Genomic DNA, 17,100 nt, shown 5'->3' with positions numbered 1-17,100 from the left:
GCCTGCCGACAGGAATCTCCATTCCTGTCATCGGCACACACATGCACACATGTCCCCACACATGCACACATCCCCCCACCCATCCCCACAGTCACAAACAACCCCCACCCTTTCACGCACGCATTCACATACACACCCCTCAGCATACGCATACATCCACACAGACACTCCCACTCACTCACAAACATTCACTCAAGACACCCCCACTCACTCGCAATAATCCACACAGACACCCCCATACATGGGCATACATGCAATCAATCAATATTTGTAGAGTGCTGCTACTCACACGTGAGGGCCTCAAGGCACTGGGGGGAGGGAGAGCCACGTCTTGAGGTTCTTCCTGAAGATGGTGAGCGATGTGCTTTGTCTGAGGCGCAGGGGGGGTTGTTCCAACTCTTTGCTGCAGTATAGGTGAAAGATCGTCCTCCGGCGGTGGTTTTGGGGATGTGAGGGACGGTGGCCAGGGCCATCTGGGCAGAGCAGAGGGATCTGGCGGGGGTGTGGAAGGAGACGTGGTGGTTCAGGTAGGCTGGTCCTGCATTGTGTATGGCCTTATACGTGTGGGTGAGAAGCTTGAAGGTGATTCACTTCTCGACCGATAGCCAGTGGAGGGTCCTCAGGTGTTGGGAGATGTGTTGTCAGCGAGGGGGGTCCATAATGAGTCTGGTGGCGGCGTTCTGGATGATTTGAAGGTTTTTGATGTTCCTAGTTGAGGTGCAGGCATAGAGGGCATTGCAGTAGTCGAGCTTGCTAGTGACTAATGCGTGGGTGACTGTCCTGTGATAGTCTTCTGGGATCCATCTGAAGATCTTCCTAAGTTTGCGAAGTGTGTACCAGCAGGAGGAGGCAACAAAGTTTCCCTGGAAGGTCATGGATAGGAAGGAGTCGAGGATGATTCCTAAGTTCCGGGCGTGCTCAGTTGGTGCGGGGGGGGCGCTGAGGGATGTGAGCCACCAGGGGTCGTCTCAAGCTGAGGTGGCTTTTCCAAAGATGATGAGCTCCGTCTTGTCGTAGTTAAGCTTGAGGCAGCTTTCTCTAATCCAGGTTGCGACGGCTTCCATTCTTGAGTGAAAGTTCCTTTTGGCTGTGTCTGGGTCTTCGGTGAGGGAAACGATGAGTTGTGTGTCATCGGCATATGACACAATGTTCATACCGTGGCTTCTGACGATGGCAACAAGAGGGGCCAGGTATACATTGAACAGTGTGGGACTCAGTGAGGATCCTTGGGGGACTCCACAGTTGACTCCTGTAGGTCTTGAAGTGTAGGGCGGGAGTCTAACCCTCTGCGTTCTCCCGGAAAGGAAGGAGTGGATCCACCCCAGGGCTCTTCTGCAGTTTCCTATGTCGTGGAGTCTGGTGTGCAGAGTGATGTGGGAGACTGTGTCAAAAGCTGCTGAGAGGTCGAGGAGTATGTGTGCTGCAGTGTGGCCATGGTTTAGGAGTAATCGGATGTCGTCGGTGGCTGCCAGGAGTGCTGTCTCCATGCTGTGCTTGCTGCGGAAGCTGGATTGGGAGCTGTCCAGGGAGTTGTTGGCCTCAATGAAATTCCGTAGTTGTGTGTTGATTGCTTTCTCAAGTACTTTGGCGGGATAGGCTAGCAGCAAGATGGGGCGAAAATTCTTTAGTTCTGATGGGTCGGCCAAAGATTTCTTCAGGAGAGGGCATATTTCGGCATGTTTCCAGTCCTTGGGAAAGGTGCCGTGCTGATGGAGCAGTTGATTGTGTTACAAAGCTCCGGGGTGATGGATGCACTGGCTCTGATGTATATGTGGTGCGGGCAGGGGTCCGAGGGGGCTCTGGATTTGGTGCTGTTCATACTGTCGACTGTTTCCTCTGTGGTGAGCATGGACCAGCTGTGTATGGTCTGGGTGGATTCTGGGGGGGGGGGTGGGTCGGTCGCAGGTTCCGGTGCCAGGATTTTCCAAGAGGAAGCTGTTGTAGATGTCCTGGATTTTGTGGTGGAATAAGGAGGCGAGTTTGTCGCAGAGGTCCTGTGACGGGGATGCTGCTGGCTTCGGAGGGGGGATCTGTGAACTCATTGATGACAGAAGAGTTCCTTTGAGTTGTGTGCGGAGGAGTTGATGTGCTCCCGGAGTGCGTCCTTCCTTGCGTTCTTGATTTTTCATTGTGGGCAGCGGCTCGGAATGAGGCGAGGTCTTCTCTGGATCGGCTGTTCCTCTATTTTATCTCTAAACATCTGCGGATACGCTTTGATTCTTAGGTTCATGGGGGAACCAGCTGGCTTTCTTAGGTACACGTTTGGCCTATGTCAGCCGGAGAGGGGCTAGAGAGTTGATGCATATGGTGATCCATGCGTTGAGATTGCGCACTGCTGTGTTGGCGTAGTCAGAGGGAGGAGGGAAGAATTTGGCAGAGATGAGGTAATTTTCTCATTGGCGATTTCGTTCCATTTCCTGTGTGGGGGCCTGGGGGTACGGGTGCAGTTGCTGGGTGCTGTGATTTTGAAGTGTATGCAGCGGTGGTCGTCCAGTGTGGGGTGGAGATGGTCTTGATGGTGATCCGGTTGCTTGAGGTGAAGATGGGGTCTAGTGTGTATCCTGCGATGTGTGTGGATGTAGAGACCAGCTGTCTGAGGCCGAGGGTGGCGAGGTTGTATAGTAGAGCGGTGATGTTTGGGTCAGTGCGGTCCTCAAGGTGGAAGTTCAGGTCACAGAGGAGGAGGTAGTCGACTGACGCTAGGGCCTAGGGGGATAGCAATGTCTATGATGTTGTCTATGAAAGCTGGGCGGGGGCTGGGTGGCCTGTACACCAGGGTGCCACTGATGGAGGAGTTGTGGTTCAATTGGACCAGGAAGTGAAGGTGTTCCATGGTGGTGCAGTGTTCTTCTTGCACACACACATTCACATTCACTCGCATACACGCACACATTCACCACCCACTCAGCAGACATGCACCCACACACACAGACACCCTCCCTCCCCTTCGGACACCCACTTACCTGCTCCATCGAGGAGGACATCCAGGAGGGGATGAGTCCTGGCGGTCTTGCATCGCAAGCACCACCACGCAAGCAGGACTCTGCCACACTGTATTATGGCTTGTAATACAGCGGGCGGAGTGCTGACGATACACCTCCCAGTTCGGATTCGACTTCCACCCTGACATGGGAGGAAGTCCTCCAAGGGCTTCTAATATGGGGGGGAACAGACCGCCAGCACTGGCTGTCTTTTGCCTGCAGCGGCTTCGGTGTTCCTGGAAAAGGACCGCCAAAGTCGTAATGAGGTCCTTATTGTTGAATACCAGTAGAGTTCCCAGGACCACATTACTGTTGCAGTCCATTTGAATTACCAGGTACTCCTTTTTGGTGCATTACTCTCCCAAGATCCTGTGATGCGATGTTGTTTGCATGATGGTATGTTAAGCAGGAGGTAATATTTTCTGTATGTTTCTAGGGTGCATGTTGATGTGGTCCTAGGGGGTGCATTACTGCATTTCAGCTTTTAAATATCATCCTATAAAAATATCATATCACATATCCAGAAAGGCAATTACCATAATACCTTGCAGGTAAGTATATATCAGTCAGTATAGAGTTACTATTCTTATCTCCACATCTGCGTACCTTGAATATATATTTATATATATATATATATATATATATATATATATATATATATATATAACCTAGTTAGTGGTGGTCACCAACAGTTGTAGTTAAGTCCTAGGGCCTGATTACGACCTTGGCAGAGGGGATTACTCCATCACAAACTTGACGAGTATCCCGACAGCCATATTAAAAGTTCCATTATATCCTATAGAATTTGTAATATGGCGGATAGGATATCTATCATGTTTGTTACAGAGAAATTCTCTCCACCAAGGTCGTGATCAGGCCCTTAGTTTCTATAGAAAAAGCGTTTTTTGTTTTCGTACTAACTTTGGCACCATCTGATGAATTTTTATGAAATGTTCTAAGAAAATACCACACTCACTTCAGCATCTGTCTGGAACGTTTTGGGGTGACCCATCAAGCGGGGGCGGAGAAAAAGTGGGTCCCATAACGCTACTTCCTCATTAATGTCTCTTTAGGGATTTTGAACAGCGATAGCGCAGAAACCACTGGATGGAATTACACCAAATTTGGTAGAAGGCTAGAGCCTGGTCCAGAAAGGGACCTTTTGTGATTTGGTTTCAATCTGTTCAGCAGTTTTAGAGAAAATAAAGAAAATCCAAATTTGTAGCTATAGGGACGTGAGGGGTCTGCAAACCCTCTCAATCTCCTGCCGAGATCTGATTGGCTGCCAATGCTTCAACAAGGACGTGTTGGCAGAAAATAAGAGTAACAAATCAAAAGGGGCTAGAGTAGGGACACCCTGCCTCCTTAGCTCTGGTGCTGGGATCCCAGAGGGACCCCCCCCCAAGAGCAAAAAAGCATTTTTTAAACATTATTTACTGCAATTTGCAGCAGATCTGGTGAAAATAAAAATAAAAACGATATAAAAAATATAAGCTTGTTTTATAAACATCCCTCGGGTGAGTAAGGTCCTGAGGGCATTCCCCTAAAGCGAGGGAGCTACTCTGCCCGCTGCCCCTGGGACCAACACCTCCATGGGGCTTAAATGTAATTTCATGAGGGGGCACAAGGCCTCCGCTGCCTTGGTACTGCCACCTCCCCTGAGCACTAAACAAATATGATGCGGGAACCACACAACCCATCCACAGCCCTAGGGACCACTCCCTCTCTAATGCTTAAATGTAATTTCATGCAAGGGCTCATGTGCCCCCCCTCAGCCCCTGGGGACCACCCCTCCACAGGGCTATAATAACAAAGAGAAGGGGGTTTGTTTCAGAACCCCACAGCAACGGGGAACACCACCTTCCAGAGGCTATGGTCATTGGAGGGGGCCACGTGGCCCCCTCAGGGAGTCACTGATTGCCCTGGGGACAGCAACCCCCAGTCCCAACCCCACAGAACCAGCTCTTGCTATGTCCTGGGGTGCCCACCCCTGGGACATAGCTGCTTGCTATTGCTTGGTGGGAGCTTTGACAACTCCCACAAACCAAAAGCAAACAAAGTCCACTTTATAACAGCAAGAGCTGTCAAACACCTCTCGCTGTCAGAAAGCAGATTTTTTATCTTTCTTTCCTTCACACAAATATGCGTGCAGGAAAGACAGATGAAAACATTGCTCCCACAAGCAGGGAACTGCTATTTAAAGCAGGGCTTGGGGACCCAGCTAGGACCTCAGGGCCTTGAGGCTCCCCCTGTTGTCCTGTTACTTTCTCTCTCTCTTTCATCCCATAATGGGATGGAAGAGAGAGAGAGAGAGAGAGTTATTGCAATGGTCTCTCCATGCAGTGACTTATTCTTCTTCTTCTTAAAAGAAAATGTCAGTTGTGGCATAATGGTTAAGGACACAGACCCTCACACTGAAAGTTGAGGGTTCTAGTCCAGGTGTGTCTGTAGTCTTATTCCCTTCTTTAACTTATTTTCTACTTCAAACATTAAAGGTTCATAATAAAAGCTGATTTCACTCTTTTAATTGTCATTTCTTTCCTTTGAATATGTCCAGAAATATCTCATTCTAAGTATACCATTCACCAAAACCTAAAAAAAACTCTCACCATCTCACTATCTCTCTCAGTTTCTCTTCTTTCTCCCACTCACCAACCCACTCAGACCCTCACGCACCCACTCACAGACCCACTCAGACACTCACGCACCTACTCACAGACTCTTCACACTCTCACACACACCCAATCACAGACGCACTGAAACCCTCATGCACCCACTCACACCCACTCACAGACCCACACAGATACTGACGCATCCACTAAGACACTAATGCATCGACTCTCACACTCAGACACTCTCACAGACACTTTCACCCCCAGATACACCCTCTCGCATCTATTCTCAAACCCAGAGAGACAGGCCTCGGACAAAGGGCCATGCACAGCGTGAGGCTGGGTGGTTAGCGGAGTTGGCCACAGGCTCTCCGGCCAATCGCTGCTGAGCACTGCCAAAGGCCATGTGGGCTGGTGGTTGGGTTAACGTATATTAATGAAAATTCCTATACACATTTAAGATGTATGAAACCATAGAAATTCACCTGTTATAGTTAGAGTTAGATAGTCAAGTGACTATAACTCATGCCCTTGCCCTCTCCATGCACTGCTAATTACCCCACAAATTACGGAACGCATGACATCTTTCATAACATCACTGATAATATCAATGTAATAAATGCAGTAAAAAAAAATGATGAAAAAACTGTGCATGGCAGGGGTGAGAGTTATAGTTACAGTAGGGCACAAGTTATAGTTACTTGAGATAACTTTGTACGTTTTAAATGTGAGCAGACCTATAAAGTCCCTGCAACCTGTAATGGATTTACACAGAATAAGTGAAAGCCTAATCTGAGTACCGAAAGCTAGCTTTCTGCAAACTTTTGTGTAATTCCGTCCTGTGGTTCGGGCTGTAGTCGTATCTAAAGGTCCCATGGGAATTAACATGGGAAACACAACTTTTTTGACCCCCCCCTTTTTCTTGGCCCCCACTTGACAGATCACCCCCAAGCTTTCCATGAACAACAAGAATAACTGGGGCACTTTTTTTCAAAAAGTTTGTGAAGCTTCGTCAGATGGTGCCAAAGATATAGACATGTTAAAAAATGCTTTTTCTATGGAAGCATGGTCCTAACTGTAACTACCTAGTGGTGACTGCCACTAGGTAATATATATATATTCTCAAATCACACACATATATATATATATATATATATATATATATATATATATATATATATATATATATATATATATATATATATATATATACAGTATACATGGTCTCAAATCACAAAAATCAGAATGTGCTTTTTGTGGTTTAGTGCAAATCAGTTCAGTAGCTTTTGAGAAATTAATGGACAAACATAATTGTATATCTGAACAGAATGTTTTGATCAGTCTAGGGAGCTTTATTTTCATTGGGCCCTGTGGGAGTGAGTGCTTTGATTGGCTGCCAACAATATGCGCATCTCCCTCCCCGAGCCTCCAAAGGCCCAAGGGAGCACACACTGGGGCTGCAATTTTACCAAATGGGGAGGGGTCAGCGCGGTCCCTCTCCCCATGCATTGAAAGGTCCTGGGAGCCTTCTCTCAGGCCAATTACTTTAAGGAAGGGGGACCAGGCAGACCCCTGCCCCTGAGCCATTAATGGCCCCAGATACTCCATCCCCCATGATTGGCTCTGTAGCTATGTCCCGGGGGGCCCCATCTTCAGGACATAGTGGTTTCCATATGTGAGGTCATGAGAAGGTCTGCTAACTATAGCTGGTGAATTTAATTTTTTTTAGTTCAAAACTTTAATGTTGTCATTGACAAATTCACCTAACTATAACATTACTTTAACATCATTGATTATGTCATCTAATAAGTGTGTTAGTTCGGTTTATAGTTTACATAGTGGAGGGTATCTACCATATTACTCTAATACCTAATTTTGTACAGCCTGAGTCCAGCTAATGGGTGTAAGCAAGGGTTCCCAACCTGTGGTCCTGGGACCTCTTGGGCTCCAGGAATGTATTAAGGAGTAACTTTGTCTGCAGCTTACAGCTGACAACTTGTGTCAAGTATGATCCACACAAGGTTTTTGGTTTTGCAGAAAAAGTTTCCAACAGGGCAAAAATTCTATGTAGTAGATACTAAGTTTTGTAAGCAGCATGCAGTATTTAGACAGAATCGTCTCAACATGACAATTTCTACAAGACTGTGTGCACCAGGTACTAATTTATGTACATGTGCTTAATTATCTTCAGAAGATGGGCTGTCTCTAAAGTTTTTACCACCATATGAAGGCTGCCGGTAGTATGACCTTTAGCATCTTCAGACCTCTTTATTTAATCAATAGAGTTTCTTTGGACATGTTTCGAATAGAATGAACACTGTTCTCTGTAGATATTCCTTAATACTCTGTGGTGTATTTCTCATGAGAGTCTCACAGCCTGCAAACAGTGTGGTACAGAATAAATCTTCTGCATGTTCTAAACGCTGTTTTCAATTCCCACTTTTCTACTCATATCCACTTAATTTGTCACTGCAGGTTCGGTGACTGTGAGTGGTTTGATACAGGTAAAGGCTGCCTGTTCTAGGGCATTAGCTATGTGACAGGAGTTGAGTATCTAGAGGAAGTTGGTTTTCTCTGAACAGTTTGTGCAGTAGGGGTTACCTATCTATCTGTGGTTGATTGTTAATGTGAACTCGGCTATTCATGAAGTGTATGGTATAGGGTTAGTGTTGCATATAACACAAGCTTGCTTCACCTACAGTATTTGTGTGTATGATGGCATTATTGATGCTTCATATTATTCTGAGCTATTTTGTACTTATTTTCAGACCTCTAATACCATTCTAATCTGTAGAGTAATGTGTACAAAAGAAGCTTTGATGGTGTAATTATTGATGTCATCAGTGATGTAATCAATGATGTCATTTGAGATGTCATCAGTGATTTCAAATTATGTCATAGAACATGTCATCAGTGATGTAATATGTGAGGATATAAGAAGTGCATGCCGGGGCACAAGTTATAGTTAGCTCTGCGATAACTGGTGAATATTTCTGTTGTTTTTTTAGCTCAAACCATTATGTTGGCACCAACATATTCACCTAACTATAATGTCACTTTAACCTTTGTTTTTTTCAGTGAATATATATATTCAGTCCTCAATCCTACAAAATGGTAAAAAAAGACACAAGAGGCAGGGTAGAAATACCCTGATGCCATAGACCTGGAGGTAAGACTCAGGACGAACCCTGCCTGGGACCAAATATGCAATTTTCTCAAATTGTACAATAAATTTGCGGCAACATTTAAAAAAAATATGAAGCACGATTTCTCATGTTTTTCTTTAAAATCCCCAGGGTGGGCCAGAGGCCAAGAGAAAAATACTTATTATTTTTTTGCAGCACCTGCGTGCATGGCCCCCTCCCTAGGTCAATTTCAGCATCGGGGACACCATTTTCTGAGACCTGATGTATTTTTTAGGGGCAGGGAGAGATGGGAGGGGGCTGCCCAACTACCCCGTCTTCCAGGCCCGAATTATGTTTTAAAGGGAGCAAGCCTGCGGCCCCCCTCCCCAAACCACTTTCATCCCCGGACGCCCCGTGGACCAGAAGTATTTTTTAGGGGACAAGGGCACACAGCTCCCTCCCCAGGCTGAATATGACACAAGAGTGGGCAGGAAAACCTCTGTTTCATCTGTCTAGGCTGGAGCATTTTGAATTCCTGTCACACGGAGGAAACACAGAGCCTGCTCCCAGCCAACGGGAGCTTTGAATATGCTCTCATCATTTAGAAGCAGACTTCCCTGCCCGCACTGATGTGGACAGGGAAACAGATCAAAATATTACTGCCATCCAGATGAAGCGGCACAATAAGCTGCTCCCTATGGGGACCCTGAGGCTTCTTCAGTCGCCCTCAATGAGTATATGGTGGGTGACCTAGGCGGGCACCAGGGCACTGACCGTTAGGTAATGCGGTGCCTGGGAAATAGGTAATGGCTGGGGGGGGGGGGCACGGGGCCACACAGCTCCCCTCCCCTTTAATTTAAAATAACAGTCCTGGGGGATGGGATTCCAAGGGCCTAATAAGGCTTGGGGAGGGAGGCTACATGCCCCCCCTCCCTTTAAAATAGATAAAACTCTGGGGAATGTGTTTCCCAGAGCCTAGAGAAGCTCAGAGAAGGGGCCCAAGCATCCCCCACTCCCTTTTAAAATATTTATGGCTTTGGGGTTTTGGGTCACTAGGGCCATAATAAGCACAGGGAGAGGACTCAGTAGCCCCGTCCCCTTAAAAGAAAAGGCCCTGGGGGTTGGGGATCCCAGGGCCATGCCCTGTGGGCAATCCCCTGCCATGCACAGGCAAAGACCATGTGCAGTGTGGGGTTGGCTGCCTTTGGGGTGGCCAAACCCCTGACATGCATGTCCGAAGGCACCTAAGCCGTTTGAGGTTGGCCACAGGGCCTGGCTGCAGGCAAGGGTTTGTGGCCAAGCCCTCCTCCTCTCCACAGCACATGGCAGAAGGCTGTGTGAAGTGCTGGGTTGATGGCATGGGGGGGGCGGCAGAAGGGTCTGGCAGCAGGTGAGACCCTGCAGCCAAACCTCAAAATAAAAAAATAGAATTTCACTTTGGAAATCAAAGGTTAAAGTAATATTATACTTAGGTGAAATTTTCAGTAACAGCCTAAAGTTTTAAACACTAAAAACCACTGAAATTCAAGAGTTATAGTTATAGTTATCATTATCTCAAGTAACTATAACTTATGCCTTAAGTTAACTACTACTTGTGCCCTCGCCATGCACTGCTAATTCCCTCACATATTACATGACTCATAACATTTTCTATGACATCAATGGTAATATCACTGCAACATTTGCAGTGAAATTATTGATGAGAAAACTGTGCATGATGGGAGCATGAGTTATAGTTACCTTAGGGCATGAGTAAGTTGGTATGAGAAATTGTTCATCTTTCTTAAAATGGTTTTCTGTCTTCCATCTGTCTCCATGTAAAATAAAAAATGGTAGGCGGGTTGCCATTAGCAACCAGTTGCTGTACAGCAAACATGGGCTAACTGATATTGGACTATATGATTCTGTAATCGTTCCTCACTCTGTGTTTAAAGTGCACCAGATTTTAGACCAGCAAAATTCAACACATTTATTTTAAGCTAACACAATCTGTGCGGTTTCTGTTTACATAAAGCATCCTAAATCCACTTCTTCAACCGAAACGAGAATCAGGTAAAATGTGTGCTTTGTTACTAACTTGCTTTTTTGCTTCTCTACTGCTCCGTTAATGTCCTGAATACGCAATTATCAACCTGTCTCTTTAAGTGTGTTAATGTTATTTTTGTAATTTTCTATAATGCCGACATGGTGCAAAGGGATTAGAGCAAAAGAATCGGAGTTAGTGAAAACAAATAATCAAACAATAGAAACAATGCAAGCAATGGAGAATCAGTGGTGGAATTAAGGACATGCATTGGTTAACGTTTCTCCGTAGGAGTGAGGAGGGCTTTAAGGTCCTTGCTGAAGGTAGCCAGGCATGAGGTTGTACACATGGTTGGAAGAAGAGTGTCCATATCCTACAAACATTTTCTCGGGGGCCAAAATGTAAAGCCTGGTTTGTAAATAAGGTGCACCTTGCTGCCGAAAAGGATTGAGGACGTTACCAAAAGTGTTCCTAGAGGGGACAGTGAGTCATTGATCATATTTTTAAGGTTTAATTCCATACCACCCTCTTCAAAATTGATATGCTAACTTCTTTAACCCTTTCGCTGCTAGCATATCCACCCCTCCCATCCCCAGTGCTAAAGCTTTTTTTGGTTATTTGAGGTAGTTTACACTTAGGCCCCCATACTTTTTGTCCACATAAGGTATCCATGCTGAATGTGTGTCCTTTTTTTCTCCAATATCCTGGGGATTTTAGAGGTACCCAGGGTTTGTGGATTGCCCTGGAGTGTACTGAGAAATTTGCCTAAATACAGCTTAAGTTAGTGTTTTTTGGGGGAAAAATGCAAAAAAGTGCTGCAAAAGAAACCATCTGGTTTTTTCCCTGCACATGGCATCAACAAAGGGTTTGCGGTGCTAAAATCACCATCTTCCCAGCTTTCAGGAACAAGCAGACTTGAATCAGAAAACCACATTGTTCAAGACAGTTTTAGCATTCTACTGGAACATAGCTCATTTGTTTTTATTTTGTGTGTTTCCAACCTCCTTCCAGTTAGCGGTAGAAATGGGTATGAAAGCAATGGTGGATCACGGAAGGTTATATGTTTCTAAAAAGTAGACAACATTCCAAATTCAGCAAGGGGTCATTTGTGTAGATCCTTCAGGGTTTGCCTATAGAAAGTAACAGTTGAAAAAATATACTGAAATTGAGTTGAAAAAAACAGCCATTTGTGTCTATGTTTTAATCTGTAATTTCTAACTATGGCAGATTTTCAAAAGCAATATACTGTTACATCCGTTGGACCCTTCTGGCTGTGAGCATATATAGGGCTTGTAGGTTCACCAAGAACCCTATGTACCCAGAGCCAAGCCAATATCTGAGCTGTACCTTGCAATGGTGTTCATTGTGTACCGGGTATTAAGTAATTCATCTGGCAAACTATAAAGAGTGTACAATTAGTATCAAGGACACTTGTATTCCGAAAATGGGCAGATATGGAGTTTAAAAGCAGTGATTATGTGCACATTTCTGAATTTGGGGATACCCATACTAACATGTAAATTAGAGGGCATTTCTCAAAATACTTACACACAGTCTTACATTTGGAAGGCACAAATGCAGAGAAAGACAATTGGTAATAACACTTGTTCCATTCTGTATTCCCCTAAATCTCAAAATAAAAATGGCACCTCACTTGTGTGGGTAGGCCTACAGCCCACGACAGGAAAGGGCCCAAAATGCAATGTTGACACTGCACATTTTCCACAAAAAACTGACCTTTTTTTGCAATGTGCATAGCTGAGGATTTTGGGCTCTAGCTTTGCCAGCACCTAGGGACACCTAGCAAACCTGTACAGTTTAGAAAACTAGGTACCAAGAGGAATCCAGGATCGGGTGAGTTGTGTGTCTCTCACCAGGTTCTGTTACCCAGAAGCCCCTGCAAATCTCTAAATTTGTCTAAAACACATTTTCATCACATTTCTGTGATGGAAAGTGCTGGAATCCGAGGAGAGCCACAAACTTCCTTCCACCTAGATTTCCCCAAGTTTCTTGATAAAAATGGTACCTCCCGTGTGTGGGTAGGCCTAGTGACTGTGACAGGAAATGACCCAAAGCTCAACATGAACTCATCACATTTTACCCCCACAAACGTCATCTTTTTTCAATGTGCATAGCTGTGGATTTTGGGTCCATGCACAGCTGGCACCTAGGGAAACCTAAAAAACCTGTAAATTTTTAAGAACTAGACACCCAGGTGAACCCAGGATGGGGTGACTTGCGTGGCTCTTACCAGGTTCTGTTACTCTGTCTAAAAACACATTTTTCTCAATTTGTTGCGATGGAAAGTTCTGGAATCTGTGGAGAGCCACAAAATCCCTGCTAACCAGTGCCCCCCTGGGTCTCTGATAAAAATTGAGGGGGAACCAAAGTGGGTCCACAAGGGCAGGGTTTTTTTCATTCATTTTTAGGCTCACTCTGCTTAGAGCAACCACACAAGTGGGGCAGAGGTTTTCTCAGTACAGATGGGGCAAGGCTGAGTGGTACAAATTTTGTGGATTACTTTCGGATTCCAGAAGATTCCAACACACAAATGTAGGGAGAATGTGTGATTTCAGGCAAAGTTGGAGGTTTGCAGGGCATTGTGGGCAAGAAAATGGTGGTGTGGGGCCAGTGCATATGAAGCACATCACCCTAAACTCCCCCAGATGTTTTCAGAAGTGTCTGAGTCTGGTAGGTTTTACCAGGTGGCAGCGTACAAAGTACAAAAAATGCAGTTGCTTATCATTGCAAGTGAGACAACATTGGGAGCTAGCCAAGCTCTGCTGGCCCAGATGTAAAATAACACCCAAAAGAGTCAAATGTCCTCTTGTTTGCCATTGAGATGACAAGCTTTAATATGCGTGGGGAGCAGAAAGACTGCTGCCTCTTTATTGTGGGGTGGGGGCTTAACCATGATCATGTTGGCAGGCACCCCCACCCCTTTATTTTTTTTTTATTCCCTGGTGTCCCGAGGGCTGCCTGTCCCCCACCCAGGGGCTGATCGGCAGTAATTACCTCCATCTGCTCCCCAGGGAGCAGAAAGACTGTAACCCCATTAAGTTGGGGTGGGGGAATGCCAATGCCCATGGTGGGCAGCCCCCACCCCTCTTTTTTTAAAACAAAGATTATTCCCTAGTGTCTACTGGGCTTTCGCCCCCCAAACCCTAGGAGGGCAAATCAGAGGTACTTACCTTATCTGCCCCCTCCCTGGGGGGCTGAGAGACTTTGGTCCTCATTTATGTGGGGTGAGAGCATTGCCATACCCTGCCCATGGAGGACAGCCTTCTCCCCTCTATTATTTTTTTAAAAAAATATCTTGAGTCTAGCCGGCTTTCTACCTCCATTGGGGCAGAAAATATGTGCCGATTTCTTTTGGGGAGATGTAGGGGGGCATTGTCACACCCATTCTGGGCAGCCCACACCCCAAGACTTTTCTAAAAAATAATCCCTGATGCCTGCTGAATTTTCTGCCCCGAGGGGCAGATTGGGGGTAATAACCCCATTCTAGCCCTCCAGTTTGGCAGAAAGACTGTGCCTACTTTTGGGGGTAGGGTGGGGGCACTGCCTTGCCCATTGTGGGCAGCCCCCGCCCTCTTTTATAGAAAAAATCCCTGGTGTCTAGTGGACTTCATGTTCTTCCGAAGGGCAGATTGAGGGTAATACACCAATCTGCTCCCCATAAGGGGCAAAAAGACTGTGCCTGTTTTGGGGGGTGGGTTGGGGCATTGCTTTGCCCATTCTGGGCAGCCCCCATCCTTTCCTAAATATAAAAAGTCCCTGGGGGGATTAGATTAGGGGCTTTTGCCCCCTGCTGCCACCCGGGGGAGCATAAAGACTGTTTTATTTAGAAAAATCTAAGGGGAATGAAAAGCCCTTGCCCAAGGGGCAGCTCCCTCCCTGGTGGCTTAGTGGAGTTGATCCGTGCTTGGGGATCGCCCTCCAGAGGTGACCTTCGAGCAGCGATGCACTAGGGAAAGGTACCTTTGAAAAGCGGAGGTACCACTCCCATTGAAATTGGTGCTCAGACGGCTGAGATATGGCCCTGAGCACTGAAGACAATGAAACCAAAAGAGCTGATCGGCACCTTTAACTTTCATTTTGCCTGTAATGACTTCGGCGCGCACAGGGGGCCGACCATCAATACTAGGTGGGGATATTTTTAGCCTTGGTTTCTGGGGAAGCTCTTCCAAGGCTAAAAATATCCAAAGGAAATCCCTCTGGTACACGTACAAGAGGGATTTCAAGTGCCGGGAGCCGTCAGACGCACATGAGCAATGCAGTGTCGGACAGCTCCCGGCCACTTGACATATAGAACAGGTTAAGAGATGGATATCTCTCCAGACATTGAGTTTATTAAGAGTAAAGACTGAATTTCAGGCTTTTCATTGCCTTCTTACATTAGCTTTGACAGCTTGCTATCCACAACCTTGAACAATCAAGTGTGCAAAGTGTGTAACTTGGTTATGGAACTGGAATTAAGTACTAATGGGACGCCAATTGTAAACAATGATAACCATGAAGGATGCTGCCCTTTAACAACTTACTATTCCAAACCAAGAGAAGAGTTCTTATAGTCTCATGCTCACTTTACTTTCCTATCTGTAAACATTAGAATTACTTAGAAACATGATCAGTTAGGTTAATGAGTGCTACATGAACACCTTAGCAGGACCCTCAACTAAGTGACCACATCCCAGGTATGCAGATACCACAATTCCACTCCCACTGCTAGATGCTGTCCAGTGAATAGGTTTTATCCAAGGTACCAGGAGACTTGACCTCATATCTCATCCTAGTTTTACCACTTCATCAAGATATGCTGGTAGAGGACACTGTATTAAAAATATAATGACAGATCCGCTTAATTCAGTTACATTTATATCGGGAGGACAACCCCTGGGCCTTCTGATGAGAACCAACCACACTCAAATTGTGGTGTTGTGAGCAAGCTACAAACTGTGGAACCAAAATACATGGTCTCTAAGCCTGGCTTTCAATTTTTACCACATTGTGCACTTGGGTAATCAATTTTAGAACAAATTCATCAGCTTCAGTGATTGAAACTATTTAGCAACAGTACTGTGTGTGTAAAACGAAAGCTGGACTACCACTCATGTTTGATACAAACCTTGGGGGACATAGCGCCAAGTGTCATCATCTGTGTGGCACAGTAGGAAAGTTAAAACTTGAAAGGACCAGGTCTGCATTTGAATCTTGGATCACCTACTGACAATACTTTGATCTTAACCACATTATGCTGCGCCTATGCCTGTGTCTAGTTAGCTGTTCAGTGCGATTTTCATTCATGTATGATTTGCTATTTTGTCAGTTTCATGGTTAAATGGCGGGCTAGTAAACAGGTAATGACCACCAGAACCATCACTGTCCATGGGTAATGAAAAAACAAAAACGCTATTTAGCTGACAAGATGGCTCACTACTTACAAGTGTGGTTTTCTGAAGCTCCAACGTTTGAAAACGGGCATGACAGACTCAGTCATCCATACTTTAGCAGTCAGTAAATTCAATACCATGAAGTGGTTAAAAATGTAACATGTTATTAACAACACTTAAAACTAGCAGAAGTGCATTATGAACCAACACATTAGAATCACACATCGCTATCATCATTGTTTTGGCTATAATTATGTCTATGCTCCTACTGTACATTATGTTTATAATTAAGTTGTGGGGGAATAGTACTTTCCAATACAGTTGTGGTGGAATGTTGATTCCTAAAGTCACAAAGTTGCATTTCTGTGATTCACAGAGAGTAACATTTGTTTAATTTGTTAATCTGCTTCACAAATTAAATATGGTATTTCCTAATAGTACCCAGATAGGCCATTAACTTATTTCCATTAATGTAAAGGTTTAAGGGCAGACTCCTGCTTGTTTATGGCTTCTTCTCTGTTTGTTCAGAGTGTTTCATTGTAGATGTTCACATTCCTTCTTGTTAAACACTCTAAAGAGATATGTGTTTGTAAAGCAGTGCTGATAAAGAGATTTTGGTGCTGCAGCTCCATAATCCAAATAAACTTCCAAATAAATACTGGCCCTCTAACAAGCACCTTTAAACTGTTGCTGTTTAGTTTGAAGGACTGCTTGAGGGGCTTCAGCAAGGGCTTCTCAAAGCTTCAGAGCCAGCATTTATTTTCTGAGATCTTCCTGACTGTCAGTGACCTAGACAGTAAACAGAAGCAGAGTTTTTTTTTTTTTTACTAAGAGGGGTCACATCAAAAGGTCTGGGATGGGCAAGTGGCCTGTGGGCCGTACAGTTAGATGTACTGCCATAGAAGGACTGCTTCCTAACCCACCCTAGTTTGAATGTCTTGGACTCTAGTAGAAAGGATTTAGCAT

General features: G+C 45.3%; 1 protein-coding gene across 12 annotated transcripts in view; it reads right to left on the bottom strand.

Annotated features, from left to right (window-relative positions):
- Positions 1–17,100, bottom strand: part of ALS2CL (ALS2 C-terminal like) — a 544,978-nt gene that overhangs the window by 246,368 nt on the left and 281,510 nt on the right. The gene's annotated exons all lie outside the window — the stretch shown is intronic.

The sequence above is a fragment of the Pleurodeles waltl genome, chromosome 10, assembly GCF_031143425.1.
Source record: "Pleurodeles waltl isolate 20211129_DDA chromosome 10, aPleWal1.hap1.20221129, whole genome shotgun sequence".
In the NCBI taxonomy this organism is placed as follows: domain Eukaryota; kingdom Metazoa; phylum Chordata; class Amphibia; order Caudata; family Salamandridae; genus Pleurodeles; species Pleurodeles waltl.
Note: the sequence above shows the minus strand (reverse complement) of the source record. Positions and strands in the feature narration are given on the sequence as shown.